Source organism: Rhinoderma darwinii, chromosome 11 (assembly GCF_050947455.1).
Source record: "Rhinoderma darwinii isolate aRhiDar2 chromosome 11, aRhiDar2.hap1, whole genome shotgun sequence".
Taxonomy (NCBI): Eukaryota; Metazoa; Chordata; class Amphibia; order Anura; family Rhinodermatidae; genus Rhinoderma; species Rhinoderma darwinii.
The window spans coordinates 7,167,267-7,190,555 of record NC_134697.1 but is presented as its reverse complement, the minus strand read 5'-3'; the positions used below and the strand labels follow the sequence as shown (position 1 = coordinate 7,190,555).

General features: G+C 42.8%; 1 pseudogene; it reads left to right on the top strand.

Annotated features, from left to right (window-relative positions):
* Window positions 1–2,995: 2,995 nt before the first annotated feature.
* Window positions 2,996–22,737, top strand: LOC142663860 (uncharacterized; annotated as a pseudogene).
* The last annotated feature ends 552 nt before the right edge of the window (window positions 22,738–23,289 follow it).

The following is a 23,289-nucleotide window of genomic DNA, read 5'->3' as shown; positions in this document are numbered from 1 at the left end:
GGGAGTCCCACAACCCCGTCCAGCCTCGTGAGGCGGCTCCTGGACGCCACCGCCAGGTATAGAATGAACAGGGTGGTGGTCCGAAACATTGACCCCGGTTCTGGGGATGGGTGCGGGTCCCAGAGCCAACCTGTGGATATTCCATAAAGTCTGAGATGGGAGATGGGAATACCCCTTTAAGGTGCGACAACGGGTTAAATCAAGAAAATCTGTAACAAGATGCAGCAGGATAGAGAGTCCTGACCTTACAATCGGGAGAGATCGTGGCACGGAGAAGGGGGTGGGGGGCTGACTTTAACGTTTGTATTATGGGTTGAGCCAGTGGTTTAGGAGGCAAAACTGGACCTTCCCCAAGTTTCTGTCCTCATTCTTCATACATCTTGCTCATTTTTTCTCAAAATTATCATGAAGTCCCTTCTTTCCCCCGCGAGGTCTCCAGACGGTGGAATGTGATCATTGAAGACGACAATGGGGGTACGTTCACACGCTTAAAAATACGGCTGTAAATACGGAGCTGTTCAAGGGAAAGCAGCCTCTGATTTTCACCCGTTTTTTAAGCATCAAGCGCATTTTGATGCGTTTTTTTACGTCCGTTTCTGGAGCTGTTCCTCTATTGACCCAATGAAAAACGGCTCCAAAAACGGCTCAAGAAGTGACATGCACTCCTTTTTTACAGGGTGGTTTTTTTACGCGCCGTTTTTACAAATTGAAATCAATGGGCAGATGTTTGGAGACGTTCAGCCCCCGTATTTTCAGCCGATTTTTTGGGGCATTTACGGGCCGATAAATGGCTGAAAATAAGCTGTGTGAACATACCCTAAGACTGTTTTTGGCACCGGCGGCCTCTGATCTGCAGACATTCAGTCCTATGGTTTGATAACATAAGACAGAGCCGTCTCCTGACTCTCTAATCATCCTCCATATGGATGAGTCGTCATTCCTCCGCATATAATCCATCCTGAATGGGACCATTTAAGTATCGGGAGTCTCAAGATCTCGACGAGGCAGAAAAATAAAAAATTCTGTGTTCTTGGATTTCTCGAGAAGGAAAACGACAGAAACCATTACGAGCCTCTAAATAAAGAGCTTGAGGTTTCTCATTAGAATTTCCATCAATTTTATCCGCAGCGTGTTACAGTAGCAGCGGGGTGGGTTATTTTAACAAATCTCGTCCCCACACAGCGGAAAAAGCCGCCAAAAAAACCCCATAAACTGACCTGCATTGTAGTTTCTTCTACCGCAGCATGTCAATTAATGCTGCGGAATCGCTGCTCTTCCATTGCGGGTTTTCCCATTGAATTTAATGTGGTGCTTAAACCCGCAACAAAGTGTTCTGTGTTGCGACATTTGTGGCTGAATCACAGCGAATCTGCCGCAAAAATCGCAAGTAAGAAAAAAAAAAGTTATACTTACCCAGAGTTCCCTGCTTCTTCTCCAGTCTGGCCTCCTAGGATGACGTTTCAACCCATGTGACTGTTGCAGCCAATCACAGGCTGCAGGGGTCACATGACCTGCAACGTCATCGCAAGAGGCCGGACGGCACAGAGAAGAAGGAGGGGGTAAGTTTTTATTTTTCCGGCGCTACATTACGCAGCGGTAATTCCGCCGGAAAAACGCACCACAATGTGGTGCAATGTATCGGACGGCATTCCCTGCGGTGTTCAAGGCGGATACTCTGCGAAACTTGATGCAGCGTATCCGCCCAAAACACGCGTGTGTTCCTACCCTTAGGGTATGTTCACACGACCTCTTTTCAGACCTCTTTCTACGCCTCAAATTACGCCTGAAAAGACGGCTCCAATACGTCGGCAAACATCTGCCCATTGCTTGCAATGGGTCTAAGGGTAAGTTCACACACCCTATTTACTGACGTAATTGAGGCGTTTTACGCCTGGAATTATGTCCGAAAATACGGCTCCAAAGCGTCGGCACACATCTGCCCATTCATGTGAATGGGTTTTACGATGTTCTGTGCAGACGGTCTTTTTTTTTTACACTCCGCTGTCAAAAGACGGCGCGTAAAAAAGACGCCTGCGTCAAAGAAGTGCCTGCCACTTCTTGGGACGTAATTGGAGCCGTTTTCCATTGACTCCATAGAAAAACAGCTCCAATTTCGTCCGTTATGGACGCTGCGAAAAACGCCTGCACATGCAAAAACGTCTGAAATTCAGGAGCTGTTTTCGCCTGAAAAGAGCTCCGTAATTTCAGGCGTACCGGACGCTGCCGTGTGAACATACCCTTAGGGTATGATCACACGCTTAACAAAAAACGTCTGAAAATGCGGAGCTGTTTTCAAGGGAAAACAGCTCCTGATTTTCAGAAGTTTTTTGAGCAACTCGCGTTTTTCGCTGCGTTGTCGCTGCGTTTTTTATGGCCATTTTTGGAGCTGTTTTCAATAGAGTCTATGAGAAAACGGCTCCAAAAACGTCCCAAGAAGTGTCCTGCACTTCTTTTGACGAGCCGTCATTTTACGCGCCGTATTTAGACAGCGACTCGTAAAATATCAGCTCGTCTGCACAGAACATCGTAAGACTGATTGCAAGTAATGAGCAGCTGTTTGCCGACGTATTGGAGCCGTCTTTTCAGGCGTAATTCGAGGCGTAAAACGCCTCCATTACATCTGAAAAGAGGTCGTGTGAACCCAACCTTAGAATTTTTAAAAACAGCCTTGGGTAGGAATGGAGAAAATAACAAAAAAATTGCTCCAATTCTGTGCTGTCGTTTACAATAGCTTGCTTTTAAGTTATGGTATGGCTATGTAATAGCTATGGCATTGGCAGAATGCAGCTTTGGGTGTGACTAGAGTATAACAGATGACGTCATGCAAAATAATTAAGACCACTGATTTACAAAATGACATAAAATTTTATGTAGATTTCATCTCTGAGAATTAAACTTCACGCAGGCCTGACCGGGATGAGTAGGGTTAACCGCGGCAGATCAGAAGACGCTCTTCGTTTGTCACTCTGCGTCACATTGCAGCTCCAAATCCCCCATGGAACCAATTACAACTTCTTTGGACACCGATCCAGATAATTATGTAGCATCTTCTGCCATGAAGGCAAAAAATATAAGAAAGGCGCGACCCGGACCAGGAAGAGAAATGTGTCTCGGGTTTACTGTTAATTTTACTTTCCAGGCTGCAGGGGAACAGATCAGCGTGAGTTTGTGAAGCCGCTCACTACATCAGATCCTTTTGTAGGACTGTCAGCTCTGATTTATACATATATCCTTAAAGGGACAATTTATTCTGGCTGATATTAGAAAGCGGTGATTTACGGCATACAGACTGCTGCTGTTCCATCCACAGAGGGCGCAGCAGCAATGCTCGCAGCACTGTCATCATCTCCTTCTGCCGGAGCCTTCACTACTCAGCATTTCTAGGGTTCCATGTCATTTATCAACACAAAACAAGGATCAATAAAGCAGTGTACACCGCCTGCCTGGCAAAAGACCCCTCCGCCATTGTCTATGGAGACCCCCCCCCCCCCCACTGGCCCGAAAAATAGAATCTGCACTAATGCCATTCTAGAGAAACCAAATAGTCTGAGTAACACATAAATGTCTAATATTTGCATCGAGAATTCTTGTGGTTATAAATTAGGCTACTGGCGTTATAAAGGGTTAATGCGAAGGGTTAATAACCTAATCAGACTCCCAGCCCAATTACCACTTGACACTGTTATACACTCAAAATACTATTAAAACATATTAAAAATGGTAGATCCATCAACAGCAGCATGTTCATAATTTCCAGGGAAGGGTTAAGGAATTAATCAGATTCATGTTCCTAAATAGAGAAACATCAGTTCGGTCAACAGCAGCTTGTTGATTATTTCCAACGAACAAAAGTACTAAATAAACGTACGAATAACAGTTCGGTCAACAACAACTTGTTGATGATTTCCAGGGAACAAAGTACTAAATAAACATATGAATGATGGATCTGTCAATAGCAGCTTGTTGATGAATTCCAGGGACAAGATGGATTTGTCAATAGCAGCTTGTTGATGTTTTCCATGGAGCGATTTTCTACACTGCAATACAAGAATTTAGGAATAGGGGAGAACTTTAACAATGTAACAAAGATTTATGATCTAGAGTTTGAAAAGTATTCATGCAGTAGTAAGTCTACAGAAAGTATGAAGCATTAATGAGTTAATCAGACTCACAGTCCTAAATAGAGAAAATACTAAGAATAACAGTTCAGTCAACAGCAGCTTGTTAATGATTTTCAAAGAACAAAGATACTAAATATTAATAGTAAGAATTTCAGATCTGTCAACAGCAGCTTGTTGATGGTTGCTGGAGAATAATTTGTCTACACTGCAAAGACTTAGACTAAGAAAAAATATAGTAAAGATGTATTACAAAAAAAGATTGGACATTATAATTGATGAATCGTTTTTTTCATAGGTGGAGTAGAAAGTCGCCAGTAATTCTATAAAGTTACATCGACTGGAGTTTTTATTTAAGTCTTTATCACATGAAAATAATAATACAGAGACTAGCTGCAAAGACAATAACTTTTGTAAGCCATAACTCTTTTAATTTCCCTCGGGATCTCTACCAGACAGCAGAACAAATGGGTAGAAGCCCAATTAATGTTGTTCTTGACACAGCGCCGCATGTGGCTGTGCCTGGTACTGCAGCTCAACCCAAGGTCAACCCCATTTACTTGAATGGAGCTGAACTGCAGTTTGTTCTACTGGTCATTGGGTGTCCTGGGTATTATCAAGACACCGTATAACACCAATAGATATTCCTGGAAAACCCCTTTAATATTGCTAGTGACTAGAATTGTATTTATAGTAACTGGTAACTTTACATTAAAACAGCGCCACCTAATGGTAGAAATTTGAAGGCAGTTTTACCTAATCCTACATTCCCATTTGCTACTTGTCATTACCACAGACTAATTTATATTATGCACTTTCCCTTTAAATGTCCCTTCTGCCTTTTTGAAGGGCGCACTGACACCTGATGCGCTCATCCTCATAAATACGACCCCCGGAAATCTGACCGACCCCTTCATATCGTCGACAATAAAACAGTTTTTCTCCCAAGACCTGATTTAATAAAGCTGCTGCTTCGGATGTAAATCTGGATGTTGTAATGTTTTTGCGCCGCTGTCCACGCGCGGGTAATCAGCCGCTTCCATCAGATTTTCCTGTGGCTGAGGGATTATTAAATTTGGTCTGATGAATAGAAATGACATTGTAACCACAGTATCGTCTGGTTTCATCATTTCACGGCTGCGTTTATTGCGTTAGGCGGAGTCTCGGCTTGTCTGCTTGTGTTCCCATTCTGCAGCTAATGTTCCTTATAATATATTGATTCTAGAAGCGCCGCTACTTTATTCTTAAAGAGACAGGCACGGCGATACTTGGGGGATTCCTGGAGAATCCGGATACAAATCGAATGTTCTCTATAGAAATGAAATCATTTATATGGTTGGAGGCAGGGCGGATGTATAGCATTCAGCACCACAGGGGCATGGAGGGGTGAGGGGGTTCACACTGGCCGCAGGGAGACTTCTCTATATCTTCTCTATAGGATCCGGTGTCTCTGGCCCCGCCCCCTGCTCACACTCCCCACCGGTCTCTTATAGATTACACAGAAGCTGTATCTATAGCTGCCAACATTGGACATTTTTTTTCTCGGGGTACTTTGGCAGGGCGTGATTTTTCTGGGTGTGGCTTGTTATGGGGCGGTGTTTGACAGAGCGTGGCTTGTTGTGGGGTTTGATGGAGCGTGGCTTGTTATGGGGTGGGGTTTGATGGAGCGTGGCTTGTTATGGGGTGGGGTTTGATGGAGCGTGGCTTGTTATGGGGCAGGGTTTGTTGGAACGTGGCTTGTTGTGGGGCGGGTATGTTGGAGCGTGGCTTTTTATGGGGCGGGGTTTATCTGGCAGTGGCTTGTTATGGGGTGGGTTTTGTCAGATCGTGGCTTGTTATTGGGTGGGGTATATGTGGGTGTGGCTTTTTATTGGGTGGGGTGACTTATCATGATGATTTTATGCTACATAATAGTATAGAGGGATCTTGTTTAATGTTGTACAATCACAAGGTATTAAGGGTTAATTAGCGTTCACAGCAGAACAACATTTCACACTTAAAGTACTTAATAGGGACATAATTGTAAAGAGTTAGTATACCCTGTATAACTATTATAATTTATTCATCAAAGGTGGAGTCTTCTATATAATGTTAGACTCATGACCCTCTGCGTCCCTATATGTAGTGGCATAGTGACTTGTCATATTAATTATTGGAGGAAGGGGAGGAGGAAGAGGAGGAGGAAGAAGAAGAGGAGGAGGAAGAGGAGGAGGAGGAAGAGGGGGGGAGAAAGAAGGGGAGGAGGATGTGGAAGAGTAGGAGAAAAAGGAAGAGGAGGAGGAGAAAGAAGAGGAGGGAAAGGATAGGGAAGAGCATAAGGAGGATGTGGAAGAGGAGGAAGAGGGGGAAGAAGGGGAAGATGAGGAAGAGGGGGAGGAAAAGGAGGAAGAAGAGGAGGAAGAGGAAGAAGGGAAAAGAGGAGGAAGAAAAAAAGGAGGTGATGAAAGAGGAGAAGGAGGAAGAGGAGGAGGAGAAGGAGGATATGAAGGAGGAAGAAGAGGAGGAGGAGGTGGAAGAGGAGGAGAAAGAGGAGGAGGATGAGGAAGAGTAGATGGAAGAGGACAGGGGGAATAGGAGGAGAAAGAGTAGATGGAAGAAGAGAAGGAAAAGGAGGAGGATAAGGATGAGTAATATGAGAAGGAGGAGGTGGAAGATGAGGAAGAGGATGAGAAGGAGAAAGAGGAGTAGGAGGAATACGAGGAGGAGGAAGAAGAGGAGGAAAAGGAGGAGGAAGAAGAAGAAGAGGAGGAAGAAGAAGAGGAGGAGGAAGAAGAAGAGGAGTGGGAAGAGGAGGAGAAGGAGGAGGAGAAGGAAGAGGAGGAGGATGTGGAAGAGGAGGAGGAAGATGTGGAAGAGGAGGAGGATGAGGAAGAGGAGGTGGAGGAGGAGGAGAAAGAGGAGGAGAAGGATAGGGAAGAGCATAAGGAGGATGTGCAAGAGGAGGAAGAGGGGGAAGATGAGGAAGAGGGGGAGGAAAAGGAGGGAGAGGAGGAGGAAGAAGAGAAGGGAAAAGAGGAGGAAGAAAAAGAGGAGGTGATTAAAGAGGGGGAGGAACAGGCGGAGGAGGTGGAAGAGGAGGAGTAGAAGGAGGATATGGTGGAGGAAGAAGAGGAGGAGGAGTTGGAAGAGCAGGAGAAAGAAGTGGAGGAGGATGAGGAAGAGTAGATGCAAGAGGAGGAGGAGTAGGAGGAGAAAGAGGAGAAGGAAGAGTAGATGGAAGAAGAGAAGGAAAAGGAGGAGGATAATTATGAGTAATAGGAGAAGGAGGAGGTGGAAGATGAGGAAGAGGATGAGGAGGAGAAGGAGGAGGAGGAGGAAGAGGAGAAAGAGGAGTATGAGAAAGAGGAGGAAGAGAAAGAGGAGGAGGAGCAGGAGGAAGAAGATGAGAAAGGGAGGGAGGAGGCTGCACTAGTCCCAGGCAGGTAGTTCTATGGGAATATGTTACAGCACCAGGACACCAGATTTTCTGAATACAGATAAATGATAGATAAGAGGTCAGATACCGGACAATGACCCAGCCGCTAGTACCACTGATTGCTGCATAGGCTTCCTTTGCAGTAGCACTGCTAGAATAGAGGTATGCCTGGCACACCCCAATGAATACGTTCCCTGGAAAATACTAAACCACCTATAATAAAATAAAAACAACGGTAATGTCTTGAGTCGTTTACTATCCAGTTGTTAAAGGGGTTTTCTGGTCTTACGTAAATAAATCTATATGTCCGCTACCGGTTTAGGTAACGTTCTCATTGTATGTAAACACTTCTTGACTGTCCGGGAGACTCCCAGAAAAATGATGACCTCACAGACTCCTGAAAGTGCAGATAAGTCTCCCGGCGCCCCACATACTCCATATAATTAATATATAATATAACTTTACGGTCCTCGTCACTCCTGTGCTCAACCGCAGACAAAGTCCTATCCCCGAGCGGTGAGTATCTGCATGTCTGCTCTGTGGTCTGAAATACTTTAGGAGGGTCTGTATTTATTTAGGGATCTGTATTTGTTTATAGGGGCCACAATCTGTATTTATTTAGGGTGTCTGGTCTCGGGTTTATATTTGTTTAGGGTGTCTAGTCTGGGGTCTGCATTTATTTAGAGGGTCTGGTCTGGCTGTTGTATTTGTTTAGGGGTCTGGTCTGGTATCTGTATTTATTTAGGGGGTCTGAGTGTTGTATTTGTTTAGGGGTCTAGTCTGGGGTCTGTATTTACTTAGGTGTCTGTATTCATATAGGGGGTCTGATCTGAGGTCTGTATTTATTTAGGAGTCTGGTCTGGGGGTCTTATTTGTTTAGGGGCTTGGGCTTGGGTCTGTATTTGGGGTCTAGTCTGAGGTCTGTATTCATTTTAGGATGTGATGAAGAAGAGGTCATATGTACTTTTTCCCATTTAAATTACTGTATGGTGGGGGCATGTCCTATATAAGTTGTCACCTAGCGTATGACTGTATGGTTATTTGCATACAGAATCATGGTGTTATTTGGGCACTGTATGGTACACCACAGGGCGGTGGGGGCGCCAATCGAAGTTACTGCACCTATGACTGGCCTTGCCAATGTTTACAACCTATAGAGAGTATAGTAACACACTGTATATCGTGGCATAGAATGGACCCGCAGCACAATAATCCAGACCTACAAACCTCCAGAATATAACTTGAGGTCAATAGCATAGAACAGATCTGATTTTCTCCAGCCGGGGGCGGTCATCGGGAACATTCACCTCGCTTCGTGCCCTCACCGCTGAGTAATCCTGGCTTGGACATATAAATCCTTCAGTAAATGGGTGAGCGCTCCTGGACAATGAACACACTGCCCACTAAATATCCTGGACCTGAAGCCTGCCCCCCCGCCCGTCCGCCATCCTTAATTAGGGCTCCGGGGAGGGTGCAGGTGGGACAAAGTACAGATTAGGCAAGTGAGCAGAACCTGATCCAAGAATTCAGAGAGAAGAGCAGTGTCAGGAGGAGAGACTGTGCCCGGAGCCCCTGCCAAGCCATGTTGTTTTAATACATATTTTAACAAGACAGAATTACTGCACAGCAAGCGATTTATAATGCAATGCGAACAGCCGCGCCGCACACGAATACACGTAGGACGGACAAATCCAGAGCTTAACGTGCGGCCTCACTGTGAACCCGTGAATATACCGGACGACTGCTCCACAAACGATTCCACAATTTTACCATCAACCGGGAATGCAGGGACAAGTGAGGGATATTGAAAGAGGGGTTATTAAGTGTGTTGATGCCCCCTCCCCGATTAAAGTGACTTCTCCAACCTTCCACATCTACTACATCACACATTTTTATTTTCATTTTGATAATTTCCCCCCACACGACTTCTGTTCATGGCCGCGGCTAATCCGTAACTTTTAGCTTCTTCGCTGGCTTTTTTAAGTGGCCCATCGATGCAGCACTATGAGGCAGGGGCCTCACTTGGGTCTTAAGGGCTTCTACATAAGTTGAGTAAATGCTGCAGAATTTCCGTCTGAATACAGCATCTTAATTCTATGCATAGATGTATAACTCTAAATAATGCAGTCACCAAATGATGGTCAAATATCAGTTCTACACATTGACAAGTGACTCTAGTGACTCACAGGTGACGTCTTCTCTGATTGGAGTCGTTAAACGTCTCATTTCTTCTCTATCTGGGCCAAGACTGCCATGACGACTTCTCCTAGCCCCGACTCGTCTCTACACACAAACTCATAATCTTGCTGCTTCGCCCAATGCCTCAGTGCCCCCTACACAGGAATAGGACCCTCTGTGTGCCCAACTTAGTAGTAGTGCCCCCATTTGCACCCCATATAGTTATAGTGCCTCCACACACTAATAATTACCCCATTGTACGCACCACAAAATAATGATGCCTTCTTTGTGCCCCACAGTAATACAGTTCTTCTTTATGCCTCCACACAATAATACCCCCCCCCCCCCAAAGTAATAACTGCCCCTTTGTGCTCCTACACAGTAAAAATGCCCCCTTTGTGCCCCTCACAAAGTAATAAGACCTATTTTGTGCCTACAATAGAAATATTTCCTCTTTGTGACTCCACAGAAATAATAGTACCTCCTCTATGCCCCTCAATATAATAATACCCCTTGCAGTCTACACTGCTGTTATTTCCGGACAGTTCTCTTCTTTTATGCTCTCCCTCATGTGCAGCGTCCAGCATCCTGAATCCTTCTCCCCTGTCTCCTCCACTCCGACTACTCAGAGTACCGGAAAGGGATCCATGATACTGTAAGTTTAGTTCTTAAAATTGCATACAGAATTTGGACTGTTAAACTTTATATTGATACATCTTGATAAGACTACCTTTAAATCGGAGCCCAATCTGTCCAGTCTCTTATTGCAAGAGAGACCTCCCATCCCATTTAATAATGTATTTGCCCGACTTTATACATATTTTTTTTTTATTTCTGTTACTTATATAGCGCCAACACATTCCGCAGTGCTGTACAGAGGCCGTCCTTACTTACTGTCCCCATTTAGGCTCACAATCCCTATTGGTATGTTTTAGCTCTCCTATATCTTTTGTACAGTGTGGAGCCCAAATCTGAATGCCATACGCAACATGAGGCCTTACAAGGGATTTAAAGAGGGGTAACATTACATTTAGATTACAAGTTTTTATGTCTTTTTTTATACACCCTAGAATCATAGTTACATAGTTACATAGTTACATAGTTAGTACGGCTGAAAAAAGACACATGTCCATCAAGTTCAACCAAGGGAAGGGAAAAGGGAAGGAAAAATTTCTACACATAGGAGCTAATATTTTTTTGTTCTAGGAAATTATCTAACCCTTTTTTAAAGCCATCTACTGTCCCTGCTGTGACCAGCTCCTGCGGTAGGCTATTCCATAAATTCACAGTTCTCACTGTAAAGAAGCCTTGTCGCCTCTGCAGCTTGAACCTTTTTTTCTCCAGACGGAGGGAGTGCCCCCTTGTTTTTTGAGGGGGTTTTACAAGGAACAGGATTTCACCATATTTTTTGTATGTGCCATTAATATATTTATATAAGTTAATCATGTCCCCCCTTAGTCGTCTTTTTTCAAGGCTAAATAGGTTTAATTCTTTCAATCTTTCCTCATAACTTAAATTCTCCATGCCCCTTATTAGCTTCGTTGCTCTTCTTTGTATTTTTTCCAACTCCAGGGCATCCTTTCTATGAACTGGAGCCCAGAACTGAACTGCATATTCTAGATGAGGCCTCACTAATGCTTTGTAAAGTGGCATTATTACATCCCTGTCCCGCGAGTCCATGCCTCTTTTAATACACGACAATATCCTGCTGGCCTTTGAAGCAGCTGATTGACACTGCATGCTGTTATTGAGTTTATGATTTACAAGTACACCCAGATCCTTCTCAACAAGTGAATCCGCCAGTGTAGCGCCCCCTAGGACATATGATGCATGCAGGTTGTTGGTACCAAGATGCATAACTTTACATTTATCTACATTAAACTTCATTTGCCAAGTGGACGCCCAAACACTTAGTTTGTTTAAATCTGCCTGTAATTCATGAACATCTTCCATAGTCTGAACTATATTACATAGCTTGGTGTCATCTGCAAAAATAGAAATAGTGCTATTAATCCCTTCCTCTATATCATTAATAAATAAGTTGAATAATAGTGGTCCCAGCACTGAACCCTGGGGTACACCACTTATAACCGGGGACCATTCAGAGAAGGAATCATTGACCACAACCCTCTGGATACGGTCCTTGAGCCAATTCTCAATCCAATTACAAACTATATTTTCTAAACCTATAGTCCTTAATTTACCCATTAGGCGTCTATGGGGGACAGTGTCAAATGCCTTTGCAAAGTCCAAAAACACTAAATCCACAGCGGCCCCTCTGTCTAGACTTCTGCTCACCTCTTCATAAAAACAGATTAGGTTAGTTTGACAACTTCTGTCCTTAGTAAAACCGTGCTGGCTGTCACTTATAATGCTATTTATTGTCACATAATCCTGTATATAGTCCCTCAATAGCCCCTCAAACATTTTCCCCACGATGGATGTTAAGCTTACTGGTCTATAATTACCCGGGGAAGACCTAGAGCCCTTTTTGAAAATAGGCACCACATTTGCCCTGCGCCAGTCCCTTGGCACTATACCTGTCACTAGAGATTCTCTGAATATTATGAAAAGGGGGACAGAAATAACTGAACTAAGCTCTTTAAGAATTCTAGGGTGTAACCCATCTGGTCCCGGAGCCTTGTGCACATTTATTTTATTTAATTTAGCTTGGACCATCTCTACATTCATCCAATTCAGTATATCAACTGATATATTAACAGCACTGGCACCGGCTACATCAGCTGCTCTTTCTTCTGTTGTATATACAGAGCTAAAGAACCCATTTAGTAACTCTGCCTTCTCTTGATCCCCTGTGATCAACTCCCCATTACCATTATCTAGGGGTCCTACATGTTCAGACCTTGGCTTTTTTGCATTTATATGCTTGAAGAATTTTTTAGGATTTGTTTTACTATCCTTGGCCACCTGCCTTTCATTTTGTATTTTTGCTAATTTTATTACATTTTTACAGATTTTATTAAGCTCTTTATATTTTACAAAGGCTACAGCTGTACCCTCAGATTTGTATTTTTTAAATGCCCTTTTTTTGTCATGTATTGCCCCTTTCACAGAAGGTGTAAGCCATGTGGGGTTTAATTTGAGTCGTTTATACTTATTACCTGTAGGAATAAATTTTGCACTATAATAACTCAAAGTAGATTTGAAAATCTCCCATTTATCATTTGTTCCATTATTTGACATTAGTTCTTCCCAGTCTATATCCTGAATTGCAGCCCTCATCCTGGGGAAATTGGCTTTCTTAAAATTAAATGTTTTTGCCCTCCCAGCCTGCGTTTGTTTTTTACAGTATAGGTAAAATGTAACTATATTATGATCACTGTTACCGAGGTTTTCACGAACATTGACATTCCCAACAAGATCTGCATTATTAGAAATGACCAGATCCAACAGAGCTTCACCTCTAGTCGGGTCTTCCACAAACTGGCCCATAAAATTTTCCTGCAACAGGTTGAGGAAATGTCTCCCCTTTGCAGTTGAAGCCGAACCATGACACCAATTAATATCCCGGAAATTAAAATCTCCCATTATCACTACAGTACCCGCCTGTGCAGCCCGCTCCATCTGTTTATATATCTGACCTTCCATCTCCTCAGTTATATTGGGGGGTCTATAGATTACACCAAAAGTAATTTTTTCAGTGTTTACCTCCCTTTCTAGTTCCACCCACAAGGTTTCAACCTCCTCACAGTCTTCACCCACTATTGTCTCTTTCACACTCGCCTTCATATCACTTCTCACATACAGACATACACCACCACCTTTCCTATTTGTCCTGTCTTTACGAAAAAGTGTAAAACCCTGTAGATTTACAGCCCAGTCATGTGAAGAGTCCAGCCATGTTTCAGCAACACCAACTATATCTATATTTTCTTCCAGTATCAAGGCCTCCAGCTCCCCCATTTTGCTTGCTAGACTTCTGGCATTTGTGAACATACACTTTAACTTGCCTGTCAGTTTTTCACTTTTATTATCAGAAATGTGATTTGACATTAATCGGTCCTTTTTATTTACACTGATGTTTTGTAACGAAAGGATCTCCTTATCTTGTTGTCTAGTCCTCTCCCCACATTCTGTTTCTCCCCCCACCAATATAGTCTGACCCCTCTCTAACCTGGCTACCCCTTTTTTTTCTACATTGACCTCCCTCCTCAGCCCTAGTTTAAATACTCCGCCACCCCAGCTAGAATTCTCTCCCCCAGCACAGCGGACCCCCTTCCATTTAGGTGCAAATCATCTGCAGAATACAGTTTGTACCCCAATGAAAAGTCAGCCCAGTGCTCTAGGAACCCAAATCCTTCTCCTCTACACCAAGACTTCAGCCATGCATTTAACTCCCTAAGCTCCCGCTGTCTTTCCTGTGATGCGCATGGCACAGGCAGTATTCCTGAGAATACAACCTTGGAGGTCCTTCCCTTCAGCTTGTAGCCTAGTTCTTTAAAATTATTCTTAAGGCTCCTCCACCTACCATTTATTCTGTCGTTGGTACCGACATGGACCACGACAGCTGGATCATCACCAGCCCCTCCCAGCAATTTGTCCACCCGTTCCACCACATGCCGAACCCTGGCACCAGGGAGACAGCAAACCATTCGGTTGAGGCGGTCTTGGCGACAAATTATTCTATCCGTCTTCCTGATTATAGAATCCCCTACAACTATCAATTGTCTTGGCTTGCCTGCATTACCATCCCGCCGACTACTAGCTGGGCTGTTCTCCCGGCTGTTAGGGAGATCAGTATCCACTAGGGCTGCCTTTTCTGAGACTGACACCCTCGCATCATCACCCAACCTGGCAATTTTGCTTGGAATGCCAGAAACCGGATCGGCCTTCCTTGTCTTTGACCCCTTTCTACTGCCCCTAACTACATTAACCCAGCTACTTACCTGATCCTGCTCACCCATGTCTTCACCCTCCAGTTCTAACCCACTAACTGCATGCTCTGTGAGCAGCAAGCTCCGCTCAAAATTGTCTATCCTCCTCAGTGTTGCATTCTGCTCCTCCAGATCTCTAATACGAGCTTCCAGGTGAACAACATGCTCACATCTGCCACAGAGATATTCACCCTGGAACTCCGGCTCCAGTCGTGTATACATATGACAAACTGTGCACTGAAGAAAACCTCCAATCTTGCTATCCATTATCCAAGTTACACCAAAACAGCGAACAATTGTCAAAGAAAAAGAAGAGTACTTACTGGGGCTTCAACTCCTCTTTTCAACTCCGGTTTTAGAACTCCACTTAGTTCACAAGCCACTTAAACCACCAAGCTCAGAAAGAGCAAGCTCAAAATGAGGTCTGATGACTAATTTATACCACCTGTGTCCAGTTAACCCCTTCCCCCTCGTCAACTGCTGAGCTGGAACGAATCTGCAAGGGAAAAAAAAAAAAATTTACAATTTTTTTTTTTTAAATTGTGTGAGTTTTTGCTATCTTCTATTTGCTAGCAATCAAAACAGATTCACAAACACAGAAATACAGCAACACAATACAGAAGTACAGCAACACAATCCGGTTTTAGAACTCCACTTAGTTCACAAGCCACTTAAACCACCAAGCTCAGAAAGAGCAAGCTCAAAATGAGGTCTGATGACTAATTTATACCACCTGTGTCCAGTTAACCCCTTCCCCCTCGTCAACTGCTGAGCTGCTGCTTGACATTGAGTTCACTGGAAACCAGTTTCCCTAAATCTGTCCAAAATCATTCAAACCCACCAATTTTGTCACGACCGTACGGCAATCTCACGTGTATGGGGGCCTCCCATCTGTTCCCTAATAGCAGATGTCAGGGGAAAGATGGATCTCAACATGGACAAACCCTGGTATAGCTGGAGCTAAGCCTCTGCCCAAGGTTTCTGGTCGAGGCTTATTTCCGTTCCCCATTGAAAAAAAATGAATGCTTAGCCAAGTGTGAATGTTTATAGTGGAGTAAAGCAAAAATAACTGTCGGCCAAACAAGTGTACGGCTGACAACTATCTGAGGTGTATGGCCACCTCAAGTCCTTCTTTTACCCCGCTATCCCCAGTTGTATTCCATTGAAGGTATATATGCCGTTTACTGATAGACGCCCTGCACACAAAGAGGATTTGTTTCGGATTTTCCGTTTCGATTTGGAAAATCTACAGGTGAAGTCTGTTGCAGGCAAATTGCTGAGACTTAGGCCACGTTCAGACGTGGCGGAATTGCTGGTGATTTCCGCTGTGGACAGTCCGCAGTGGAATTCTGCAGCAGCCATTTTTTACATTTGTTTCTATACATTTTTAGGAAAGTTAGTTCAGACGTTGCAGAAAATAACTGTGCGGTAATCAGGCTGCGGTGCAGAATTTCCCCTCCGCAGCAGCTCATGACGTTGCAGAGAAGACGCGGAATTTCACGGCGGATTTCAGCCTTTGCAATGCAAAAACGGAAATCTGTGGCAAGTCCGCTGTGATATCTGCAACGTCTGAATTACCTGTCAAATATGCAAATGTTGCTGCAGATTCGTTGCGTAATTGCCCCAAATCTGCACCAACATTTGCAGCGGAAAAATTCTGCCACGTCTGAAGGTGCCCTTAAAAAATCTCATCCACATGCTGCTGAACATTTTCGGCACGGGGGAAGGGGTTTTCAAATCCGCAGCATGCTCATTCTGTTCTGGATCTTCACCTTTCTCAATGTAGAAGGGGGGAATCCACAATAAAATTTGCTGCAAAATCCACACGAAATACATGCAGATTTTGCTACAGGAATGTTGTGAAAAATCTGCAACAGATCTGCTGCGTGTGGGTTCCCAAAGGCGTCCTGCACACACAGCGTAAATACTGCAGAGTTTTTCCACGGACATGTCGGATGAAGATTCTGAGGCATTTACACTACATGTGCAGGGGGCCTTTTTGTGACCTAGGAGTATTAGGGCATGGCCACACGTGGCGGATTTCCTCCGCAACTGTCCGCATCAATGCCGCACCTAATCCGGGTTGCGGATTACGGCTGCGGATCTGCCCAAAATGTGCAGAAAATTGATGCGGACTAGCTTCTGCGGACTGCGGGAAAAGTGCTTCCCTTCTCTGTATCAGTGCAGGATAGAGAGAAGGGACAGCACTTTCCCTAGTGAAAGTAAACGAATTTCATACTTACCGGCCGTTGTCTTGGTGACGCGTCCCTCTTTCGGCATCCAGCCCGACCTCCCTGGATGACGCGGCAGTCCATGTGACCGCTGCAGCCTGTGATTAGCCTGTGATTGGCTGCAGCCGTCACTTAGACTGAAACGTCATCCTGGGAGGCCGGACTGGAGACAGAAGCAGGGAGTTCTCGGTAAGTATGAACTTATATTTTTTTACAGGTTGCTGTATATTGGGATCGGTAGTCACTGTCCCGGGTGCAGAAACAGTTACTGCCGATCGCTTAACTCTTTCAGCACCCTGGACAGTGACTATTTACAGACGTCTCCTAGCAACGCTCCCGTCATTACGGGAGCCCCATTGACTTCCTCAGTCTGGCTGTAGACCTAGAAATACATAGGTCCAGCCAGAATGAAGAAATGTCAAGTTAAAAAAGCAAGACGCATCCGCAGCACACATAACATGTGCATGACAGCTGCGGACTTCATTGCGGAAATTAGAATCTCCATTGAAGTCAATGGAGAAATTCCGCCATGAGTCCGCCACTGCTCCGCAACAGACAGAGCATGCTGCGGACACCAAATTCCGCTCCGCAGCCTATGCTCCGCAGCGGAATTTTACGCCTCGTCTAAACGAACACTGCTAAATTAAAGTGGAAGTCAATGGAGAAACGGCTCCGCTGCGGATTAACGCTGCGGAGTGTCCGCAGCGGAATTTAAGTGAAATTCCGCCACGTGTGAACCCAGCCTAACTTTACCACACTGCTGCAATTCTCTGCTCCTCAAATTATTCTCATTTCCCATCTTCCAATTCAGGAAACAGGTTGATATTAGGTAATTGGTGTGAATACATTCCACATATATAGTATATTACAGGGCTCATTGCAAACATTTATGCAGCTAGTCAGTTAAGTAGTTAGTAAGTTAATTAATTAAGGTTTTTTTTCCAACATTAAATTTCATCTACTATGACTAATAAATAAATAAATCAATAAATATTTTTTTTTATTTATTAGCGTTATTTTGTAATTATTGTTATTATTGTTGTTATTAATATTGCTACTATTATTTTTTTTTATTATTGCTATTATCGTTATCATTAGTGTCATTATTACTATGTTTATTATTATCAGTGTTATTATTATTATTTTTATTATTAATACTTTTATTGTTTATATTATTTTTATAATTATTATTATTAATATTAATTTTATTATTTTTTATATTATTATTCTTTCTATTATTATTATTACTATTCATTTTTATTATTATTATTATCATTATTGACGTTTTGTTGTCTGTCATTATTATTGTTATTATTATTGTTATTATTATTGTTATTATTATTGTTATTATTATTTTTATTATTATTATTATTATTGTTGTTTTTATTATTAATATTATTGCATATATTTGTACTGTGCAGATTACGTATGTTTGATTAACTCAAGTTTTTATTATGCAACTAATTTATTTATTATTAAGCCAATCAATAGTATCATTTCTTGATTGATTTGTTCTTTATAATATATTTACTTCTGCTCATAGATTTCACTCCACATTTTATAATGATAACATTTGGCAAATCTCATTATATTACATGAAGGACTCAGAATGACCGTAATGCCTTTCACCGAGCCGATTGTGCCTCTCAGGCCTGGAGAATTTCTTTAGATCTCTCTAGAAGTGGACATGGCTGAGGCCCTAATGTCATCGCCACTTGCAAAATTTCTTCTCATTTTCTTAGCTGTAGAAAAACTTTGTGTCAAACGTCTAATCATTTCCGGGCATGCAAAAATATTTATGGATTTTTACAGTGAACCTTTAAGTGTAGAATTACAATAAGCAGCCTCTTAAATATTTTATTCCTGGGAAATGCTCGGCTGCGAAGACGCACGTTTAATATTCAGCAAAGCAAGACGGGAGGCGAGCGGTGTTGACTTTATCTTGAAGCAATTTTACAAATTAGGGCAGGGAAAATAAATCAAATAATGGAGCCACTTACAGAATATGTATGTACAGACCCAGCATCAAGTTCTAATTAAAATGCACGCGACTACCGCACAACTCCATTACTCAAAATATTGTATTTGTGAAGGGACAGATCCTTACAAGATAGACTCAGAGCTGTACGTGTTTCTTATTTCACACCTTCCTGCGGTAACATGGGTGTCACGTCTGACTACACTCCGACTAGAACCAATGTCCTCTCTAATTACACCGTGTTCCAAATTATTATGCACATTGGATTTAAGTGTCATAAACATTTAACTATTAGTTTTTCAATGAAACTCATGGATGGTCTTGTGTCTTGTGCTCTTTGGATCATTGTAATCAATCTCAGACACCTGTGATAATTAGTTTTCCAGGTGTGCCCAATCAAAGGAAAACTACTTAAGAAGGACATTCCACATTATTAAGCCGGCCACAGGTTTCAAGCAATATGGGAAAAAAAGGATCTCTCTGCTGCCGAAAAGCGTGAAATAGTGCAATACCTTGGACAAGGTATGAAAACATTGGATATTTCAAGAAAACTTAAGCGTGATCATCGTACTGTGAAAAGATTTGTGGCTGATTCAGAGCACAGACGGGTTCGTTCAGATAAAGGCATAATGAGGAAGGTTTCTGCCAGACAAATTAATAGGATTAGGAGAGCAGCTGCTAAAATGCCATTGCAAAGCAGCAAACAGCTATTTGAAGCCGCTGGTGCCTCTGGAGTCCCGCGAACCTCAAGGTGTAGGATCCTCCAGAGGTTTGCAAGTGTGTATAAATCTATTATTCGGCCACCCCTAAACAATTCTCACAAGCAGAAACGGTTGTAATGGGCTCAGAAATACATGAAGACTAATTTTCAAATCATGTTGTTTACTGATGAGTGCCGTGCAACCCTGGATGGTCCAGATGGATGGAGTAGTGGATGGTTGGTGAATGGCCACCATGTCCCAACAAGGCTGCGACATCAGCAAGGAGGTGGCAGAGTCATGTTTTGGGCTAGAATCATGGGGAGAGAGCTGGTAGGCCCCTTTAGGGTCCCTGACGGTGTGAAAATGACCTCTGCAAAGTACGTAGAGTTTATGACTAACCACTTTCTTCCGTGGTACAAAAAGAAGAACCGTGCCTTCCGTAGCAAAATTATCTTCATGCATGACAATGCACCATCTCATGCTGCAAAGAATACCTCTGTGTCATTGGCTGCTATGGGCATAAAAGGAGAGAAACTCATGGTGTGGCCCCCATGGTCCCCTGACCTCAACCCTATTGAGAACCTTTGGAGCATCCTCAAGCAAAATATCTATGAGGGTGGGAGGCAGTTCACATCAAAACAGAAGCTCTTGGAGGTTATTCCGACATCCTGCAAAGATATTCAAGCAGAAACTGTCCAAATACTCACAAATTCAATGGATGCAAGAATTGTGAAGGTGATATCAGAGAAGGGTCCTGTGTAACATGTAACTTGGCCTGTTACGTTTTTTTTTATTGAAAGAGCTTTTGATTTCTGTAAATATGACCCCCTGATGCTGCAAATTCAACAAATTACCATTTTACTTCTCTTTACAACCTGTAAAATGTTTTGATCTCTGTTGTGCATAATAATTTGAAACAGTGCATTTTGAGTTTTTTACTTCTAAAAAAAAATCTGTTATCATTAGGAGATTTGTTCAATAAAATTCGCATTATACTCCAACCTGTTGATGGCTTGAAGATTATACTGACTGTCATTTGCATCGACTATTTAGGAAAATTAGCGAAAAATAACATTTGCATAATAATTTGGAATGCGGTGTATTGTCTGTGTCGGAGATACCCCTCCTATAGAGTCATTATAACTAGTTATGGTAATATGGCAGCAGATGAAGAACTACCGGATGTTGTATCTCTACAGTAGACCTTTGTATGAACATTATAGTATGGTTCTAGGAGGAAGAGACCTCCTCTTCTGCCACCATATTAGTATGGATCTACTACAGATCTACTGTGTTGGAGATAGTCCTTCTTTAGAGAGTCACTAGAAGTAGTTATGCTAATATGGCAGCATAGGTGAATATTCTTTGAATGTTGTCTTTTTTTTCTACTATAAAGCCTACAAGAACATTATAGTAAAGTGGAGACCAGAGACCTAAAGGCCACCACCATCTTCTGCCACCAGGATTAGTATAGATCTGCTTCATATATACTGTGTTGGAGATACCGCTCCTTTGAGAGTCATTATAAATAGTTATGCTAAAATGGCAGTACAGGTGACTCTTCTATCCACAACCTTTGGACGTTGTTTCTCTACTGTAAACCTCACATGGGCATATTACTAGAGTACTATATAGTCTACTGTCATGGCTATGGGGTATGTGGACCCACTAGGTCGCTCCACCGTAGCGGAGTAGCAGCTGGCCAAACAACAGCCAATGATAGTCTTTAGGACAATAGTACCTGGATAGAAGATTTGGCAGACACTTGGCACAGATGATGAACTCGACTCAGACACTAGACTTCACACTGGAATAAACACAATTACTGGATATGGGATACAGGATATGGGAACAGAAGATACTGGATACAACTTAGGGACCATTTTCAATAACGAACATGGGCAGACACAAAAAAGCTCAAGCAAGGAGGAAGAGGGCAGAGTCCTTTTTATAATAAGTAAAACAAGGGGGAGGAGACCTCCAGCTCACCAGCTCGCCGCCTGACAGTCCTGCTTTGCCCGGATCTCCGCAACGGTCCACGGTAGGCAATAGTACAAAAGGAAGGATTAGATCCAGCGCTGCAATGGTATGGTTTAAAAAGGAACGTATTCCCAATTTTATTTGTATCCAAAAAACTTGTTTAAAATTCGGTAACAGGCTTGGCATCAAGGCAGTATTTGGTAGGTGTAATGGGCCTACGCGTTTCGAGCACGGCAAGGAGTGAATGAATGCCATGATTAAGAGCACTTGCCGTGCTCGAAACGCGTAGGCCCATTACACCTACCAAATACTGCCTTGATGCCAAGCCTGTTACCGAATTTTAAACAAGTTTTTTGGATACAAATAAAATTGGGAATACGTTCCTTTTTAAACCATACCATTGCAGCGCTGGATCTAATCCTTCCTTTTGTCCTTTTTATAATGCAGGGTGTGTAGAGATAATATAGGGAGCTTTATAAAGGTGCACGTGCTGGCAACTCCGAGGAGGGAGACGCCGGCTGGAGCTCATCAGTCTGCGGTCGCGGCCATTACGACTATCAACAGAAACCTCAAGGCCAAAATCCTCTTCTACCACCAGGATTAGTATAGATCTTCTTCATATATACTGTGTTGGAGATACCGCTCCTTTGAGAGTCATTATAAATAGTTATGCTAATAAGGCAGTACGGGTGACTCTTCTATCCACAACCTTTAGATGTTGTTTCTCGACTGTAAACCCCACCTGGGCATACTACTAGAGTACTAGATAGACTATCAACAGAAGCTTCAAGGCCACCATCATCTTCTGCCACCACGGTTAGGATAGAGCAACGTCAGGTCTACTGTGTTAGAGATGTGCCTCCTTTAGAGAGTCATTATAAGTAGTTTTGCTAATACAGCAGCATGCGAGAATGTTCTAATGAATAAACTCTTAATGTTGTATCTCTACTGTACACCTATGTATGAAGATTACAGTATTGTTCTATAAAGATAATCAACAGAGAACTCCTCTTCTGCCATCAAGGTTAGTATAATCTCTACTGTGTTTGAGATACCCCTCTTTTAGACAGTCGCGGTATGCGGATATGTCTGTACAAGTGACTGCTCCAAATGGAATACCTGATAGAATTCTAGATGGACTAAGGACAGACTGTTCTCATGGACACCATCATCTTCTACCATCAGATTTTTCAGTAGATCCAGCTCAGATGTGGAAATACCCGTCCTTTAAGTTCAGCTAATATAGAAAAATGTGTGCCTTTTCCAAAGAAGAACCCTTTTTGTTGCTGTATCTCTACTGTAAACTCTACATGATTATTTTAATTGAGTCATATGTATATAGACTATCAACAGAGGACTCAAGGACACCACCGTCTTCTAACACCATGCTTAGATTAGATCTACTTCTGCTATACTGTGTTGGAGATGTTCCTTCTTTAGTAATTCATTATAAATAGGCTAATAAGGCAATATGAGTGACTGGTCCAATGACGAACCTTTGAATATTGTATCTCTACTGTTAACCCATGCATGGACATTATAGTAGAGTTCTAGAAGAAATGTCAACAGAAAACCCTCATGGCCATCACCACCTTCTGCTAATAGGGTTGTTCTAGATCTACTCCAGATAAACTGTGTTACAAATCATCCAGTGAAATGCTTTTAAATGGCATATCTCTATATAAAGCCTGTATGAACAGTATAGTAGGATTGTAGAAGAAAAACAAACATAGATATCAAAGCTAACTACCACTGTATGTCTATCACAATGAACAACCTATGATGGTGTGTAC